We start from the raw sequence: 6,836 nt of genomic DNA, 5'->3' as shown, positions 1-6,836 counted from the left end.
AAAAAAAAAAAAAAGAAACATGGTTTCATGACAGCACAGACCATGGGCATCCACACAGCCCTGGGTGGCAACAGGGGCCACAGAATCGACAGGGTCCCCAGCTGCAGCAGAACCACGGACCCAGACACGGCCCTCATCGGGACATCAGCACGGCCCCTAGGTGCCGCGGGACCACAGACCCTTTCCTTCTTAAGTTGCTTTTGCCAGGTTCGTGTCACAGGAACCAGAAGAGTGACTAACACAAGGGCTTTGGACTCTCACCATCCTGCCTGCCACGAGCCTGCCTCTGAGTTCCCGAGCCAGGCTGCTGAAGAAGTGCAGACTGGTACAGAACTTGTACAGACCAGTGCCGCCAGGGTCAGCCACGGTTATCCGCCCTCTCCCCGGTCCCCAGCCCTTTGGATCCCAGAGGATGATGGGTAATAGACCCCCACGCCCAGCATCTCCCCTGAGCACGACATCGCTAGCTGAAGCCTCACGGAGCTTTAGTGGACTGAGGGTCCTGGAGGTCAACAGATGAGATTTGGGGCAAATTTTAATAACTTCCGTGTAACATTCAATTTGATACTGGAAAATCCTAGTGACCTGATTCCTTCCTTTGAGTTCCAGCCTTTTAAGATTGCCTGTCTCTCGAGGTGATGTGCTGGTGGTATCTGAATTCATTACTTCCTGATTAATTATGCTGCATATGTGTGAGGGAAACAGGGGCTTCAATCAGCTTTGGTCGCTATCCCTGGCCCTGTTGCCTCAACAGGCTGGCCACTATCAGAGAACTTGGAGCCAGGAAACTGCAAAGGCTGCTGTGTACGCTACCAGCAGGCAGAAGACCAGAGGCTTGGGGCATCGGCTAGCCATGAAGTGGGGCATCTGGGGAGTTGAGGGAGTGTCGGTGAGTCCAGAAGTGGAGGGTGGGGACTTCTTTTTGTTTGTTTCTTTGAGACAGGGTTTCTCTAAGTAGCTTTAGCTGTCTTTAAACTATGTAGATCAGGTTGACCTTGAACTCACAGAAATAGATCCTCCTGCCTCTGCCTCCCAGTCACTGAGGTTAAAGGTGTGCTCCAACTTCACCCAGCTTTGTCTACTTCTGAAGACCAGTTTTCACTCTGTAGTCCAGACGGGCCTCAAATTCCCGATCCTCCTGTCTCTGTCTCCAGTCTGTGGAATCACAGGTGGGTACCCCCATGCCTCAGGTCTCGGAGTACTCTGGATCTGGGTGTGACCCCCACAGCAAGAGGCTCTGGACCTCACCAGATGCTGCTTAGAGCAAGAGCATCCCATGGGACACATGAATGTTTTATCAAGTACGGAGGATTACAAGAAGCCCTTATGGGCAGGTAACGGACTCTCCACGGTGTGGGGGAGGGGAGGACAGGTAGCTGCCAGCACCCAGGCACCGTGAGCACCATAACTCCTCCTCAGCTTTGTTAGTCCCTCCAGGGCTCCTGCCCTGTGCATTCTGCATTTGACAGCTGTCACACTGGCAGAGCTGAAGAGTGACATCTTGTTTCAAAGAAGATAAGACATGATCACTGTCTATTGTCACTCCTCGGCCTGGGATTTGGAATGCAGCTCTGTAACCCCTGCACGTGGAAGGTTGGGGATGGAGGATCTAGACTTCAAGGTCAGCTTGGGTTACGTAGCAAGACCTGGTCCAAAAAAAAAACCCCAAAAACCAAAAAACGAAACTCACAAAACTTCAAGGGATGGGATGGAGTTCAGTGGCTGGGAACTTGCCTAGCATGTGTAAGGCCCTGGTGATAGATAGCTATGACCCCTCTGTCCACCATTTGTGCCTGCACATCACAGATATAAGAACAAGGAATGGCACAGGCCAGCTGCACTGCTCCCATGACCCAGTGCTTCAGCAGGTCTAGCTTTGAATCCTTCTCTATAACAGCTGTGCTGTGTGACCATGCCCAAATTATCTAAACTCTCTTAAGTCTTGATTTTTGGAAAGATGGCCATATGCATCCCTTGATATGATTACAAGCTTGATGGAGCCACATGAGTGCCACTGTACCCAAGCTGAACAATGAAAGGGAGAGGTACTGGTTTCCTGTATATGAGGCCAATCAATTCCTTCACCTCAGGTCAAACCCATCCCTGACCCCTAGGCCTGCTGTGGGGGTCTGAGGACAACATGTAATTTACAGAGCAGTTTTCCAAAAGCTTTGTTTCTGGGCCAAACTGAACAATTCCCATGAGCAATGAATGCTGTTCCTCTGAGGTGCCCTCCCCAGGCATGACTGCTCACCCCACAAGCCACCTGGCAGGTGTGATCATGGGGACAATGCAGAAGGTGGGGGAAGGTAAAAAGTACGTCATAGGAAGGCCTAGGACAGCTGCTCACATCCCAGGCTGGTAAAGGGGGATGTGTGAGCAAAGGCACAGTCAGGGAGTCGCGAGAAAGGGGTTCACAGTAGCTCTAGAGTGCCAAGAAACTGTTCTATTCTCCCGAATGTGGTTCAGCTAAGAAAACGTCCAAGTCTGGGCAGCTCAGAAAAACCACCAGAAATCTTTGGTCCATAAGAACTTCTGGAGCTGGAACACCCTGACTTTGGTCCACGGTACAGGCCCAGCACCCTAGGTAGGGTAGGGCTGGGGCACCTGAGCATCCACCTGTACCCCATCTTCACTGCAGTACAACGGGTGAGGGCCTACAGATGTGGCGTGCCTGGGTCTCTTGCAGAGACGTGTGTGTGTGGGGGAACAGGAACTATGGCAGAGACTGACTACATCACTCCAAGGGAAAGTGGGACCATTCCTGTCATAGGGTGGGGGCTTCTGTCTGAAGAACTGGCCCTCAGAATGGTATTACTGAGAGGCCATGGAGCCTCTAAGAGGTGGGACCTTGTGGGAAGTGGGGGAATGTCCGTTGGAAGGAGTGGTCTGAGCCAGGCGTGGTGACACACACCTTCCATTCCAGCACTCCAGATGGAGAAGCAGGCAGATCTCTGTGAGTTTGAGGTCAGCCTTGTAGCAAGCTTTAGACCAGCCAAGGCTAAATAGTGAGACCCTGTCCGAAAAAAAAAATCATCCTTTTATACATATAAGTCATCTTATCTAAGTATTCTGTTAAAGTCACAGAAGGCTGATTAACATGGGCCTCTATGAAATCTCCATGTCCAGTCGTTGGACATACAGGTTGAATTTTGCATGTTTATATAGACATTAATTTATAAAGTTGAAAAGCAACAGAGGACACTTAATGACATGAGCTCTTCTGAACTTCTGGGTGTCTAGACATACACCCGGATGAGGACCCTCCCTCTTCAGCTCCCTACCCAGCTAGGCTCATGTGGAACACTGCATGGATTCCACTTAGGGGCATTTTTCTCGGCAGGGTAAATGGAGAGCCCTTTTGCTGCAGAGCCTCTGAGAAGGATAAGAATGGATAGGAGAGGTGACAGGAGGTGAAGGGACTTGTCTAAATAGGAAAAAGCTGGCTGCTAGGGACAGAAGTGCAGGTCCCCAGATTCATAGGTTGGCACCCCACACCCATGTGTTGGTAACAGAGAGTTGGAGACAGAGCCTTTGGGAGGCAATTCGATTTAGGTGAGGTAGTGCGGATGTGATCCTCAAGATGGGGTTGGTGCCCTCATAAGAAAAGATGTCAGAGGGGTTCAAATTCTCTTCCCGGTGAAGATAAAACAAGTCAAAACCTTACTAGAACCTGAGCATATTGGTACATTGACCTCAGATCTCTGGCTTCTAGAGTATACATTTCTGTCGCTTAAGCCACTCAGTCTGTGGAATTTTCTGGTAGCCCAGGCATACACAAACAAATGCTCCCTTTCTCCCCAGCCAGTATTGAAGCCATACTGCTGGCCCTGAAGTGCCAGGAGAGTGTCATATAACAGATAGACATGTATTCCCAATGGGTATGTGAACTTCCCAGAAACACCCAGGCAGAAGACATGACGCTAATCTCCAAAGGATGGTCTGCAAAGGATCTGCTCTTCAGGGTTTCTTCCCATCCCCTGCCTGCAGACAATATGCTGGACAAGTCCCCAGAGATGGGAGAGGAAGGGGTGGGGCCAGTAACTGATGCACCCAGTCTCCTTCTTGTTCCCTAGATGCCACCTCCAAACCAAGGGGCCCCTAATTATAGACGGTCCCTTGGAAACCAACTTCTCAGCTGTCTGGTGAGCTGGGATCTCTGGGTCAAGAGTCTGTAGATGTGGTGTCTACAAATCAGCTCTTCAGCGGGTCACCTGGGCCAGCTGCCTGGTCTCTGGGACTTTTACTTCTGAAGTGTATCAACACCTCCCCCACTGGGTTATTTTGGGGACCGATCAGATAACAAACAACAGGTCCTTATAATACCGGACACTTTTGTTCCTTTGCTTTGACCTCCTTTATTGGCTGGCTAGCTCATAATTTTGCATACTTTTCCCATGCATTGATGAAAACCTTTCCTTTTTTTTTTTTTTTTTTTTTTTTAAAGCTGGAACAGTATTTTGAAAAGAATGTGGGTCTTAGGTGAGGGAGGAAGAAAAATCAAATCACGCAGCTGTGTGATCGTAGGTCAGAGAGAGAAAACACACATAAGTAGTTGTTCCGGCTACTGCGCACAGGTTCTCACAGCCATTGCCTGCTTCACAGCTTCATCCTTGCCTGACAGTGAGGAAGTGAATCCTGCCTTGTGATGCTGAGAACAACATGCAATTATGTTAAGTACTGTTCTCCCATTTGCTCCGGGAACCTAGGCCCTCCGTCATGGTTGGCAAGTGCTCTACCACTGAGCCACACCCCCAACCCCTTCACTGAGGGATTCTAGGCAGGGGCTCTACCACTGAGCCACACCCCAGCCCCTTCACTGGGGGATTCTAGGAAGCAGTCTATCATTGAACATGCAGCTATTTTAATACTTGTTTCTAACCATATGTATGTATATGTAATTTCTGACAATTTTTAACATGAATATAATGAATTTTGGCCATTCACATCTTTCCATTATCTTCTTTCACCTCTCTTCCTCTCACTAAAATCTCTCTCCTCCCCAACAGCCCCTTTCTACTCGGATACTGTGAGCATGTGTGAATGTGTGTGTGAGTACATGTGTGAGCATGTATGTGAACGAGTGTGAATGTGTGTGTGTGAGAGAAACTGCATGTGTGAGCATGTGTGTGAGTACATGTGAGGGCACGTGTGAGCACGTGTGTGTGCAACTGTTTGTGACTGTGTATGTGTGTGTGCAAGTATGTGTGTAAGTGGTGTGTGCAGGTGTGTGAGCATTGTGTGTACGTGAGTGTGTATATCTGAGTGTAAGTGTGTGCATGCAAGCACGTGTATGTGTGTGTCTATGCGTATATGCGTGCATGCTCAACAGCAGGTGTGTGCAAGTGTGCAACTGTGTGTGTGTTAGAGTTGTTTTCATGAGCATTAAACGAGGTTATCATTGGTAACTTATCAGTTATCAGAAGAAAATGATACCCAGATTCCATCCCCACTCCCAGAAACTGTTATCAATAATCCCTCAGGGAGAGGTCCAGTCTCCGGATCCCTTCCTCTATCCATGATGGAGTCTTGGCAAGTCCAGTCTTCTACTTGTTATGCACAGCTACTTATAGTTGCTGGGTTCATGTCTGAAGACATTGTTTGGAGGCCCTCCTTCCCACCCTCCAGCCCTTATAATCTTCAGTCCACTCTTCCACAACATTTCCCAAGCTTTAGGGGGTGATACAGGTTCCCTTTAGGATAGAGCCTCAACAGTAATTTATTCTCAGCACTTTGACCTGTTATGAATTTCTGCATTTATTACCAGAGAGCATCATTATCTATGGACACGAATGCACATACTTTAGACAGCAGTTTGACCACACATCCATTTGACAAAACAATAGGTCCCCTTACAGCCTATGTCCCTAGACATGGGCTTCTTACCAAGTTTCCAGTGACAAGCAAGAATTCCCCCTCTGTGGAACAGGCCTCAGATCTAATCAGAAAGTAGTTGGGAGCCAGGTATGGTTCCAGTTTTTGGGAAGCAGGCAGATCTCTGGGAATTCAAGGCTACTCTGATCTCCACTGAGAGCTGAGACTTCCAGGATTTCAGTTACTTGGTGAAATTCTATCTCAGAAACAAGAACAATAACAATAAAACAACAAACAAAACCTGGTGTTACTGCTGTAATAGTCACGCCACTATTGGACCAGAGGGAACGTCTCATTTGGTCACTTATTAGATTACCAACCGTTAAGCAGTTATTTTACAAAACAGATTCCATTCTGTGGTTACAGAATGACAGACAACTGCTTTATAATTTGGCGAAAACCACGTGTTTCATCTGGGAACAAGAAATTTGTCATCTTGGGAACCTTAATTAGTAAGATGTTTATTGCACAATCTCTACAGAGTCATCTGTTTTCTTTCTCAGTGAGCAAGAGTTGGGAGATTCCCCTTTGGGAATAAGAAAGTCAAAATCAAAAGCTTCGTTCTGGACAAGAAGGTCCCACTTGGCGACTAGTACCACGCTGGCTTTACTCTCAGAGATCCTTGCTAAGCTGCTACTGAATTCTCCATGGGGAAGAGAATGAGACAACCTTCCCCAAAGATTCCGGTGCTGAGAAAGCCAGGTCTGGTGGCCTATGCCTGCATCCTAGCACTAGGGAGGCTGAGGCAGGAGGATCTCAAGCTTGGGGGAAGCCCAGGGTACCTGGGGACTGTCTCAAAAAAGAAAAGCAAACTGAAAAGAGCAGGGGCACGAAGGGTCCTGCAAAGAGACTTCAATCCCCAAGCGTCCTTTGTCCCATGACTTACAGCAGCAGGGCTGTGGGACTATGGTTGGAGATTGTACAAATGCCCACTGGTGATATTCTCCAGGTACATCTGAGGA

This window comes from Mus pahari, chromosome 1 (assembly GCF_900095145.1).
Source record: "Mus pahari chromosome 1, PAHARI_EIJ_v1.1, whole genome shotgun sequence".
Taxonomy (NCBI): domain Eukaryota; kingdom Metazoa; phylum Chordata; class Mammalia; order Rodentia; family Muridae; genus Mus; species Mus pahari.
This window is presented reverse-complemented; position numbering follows the sequence as displayed.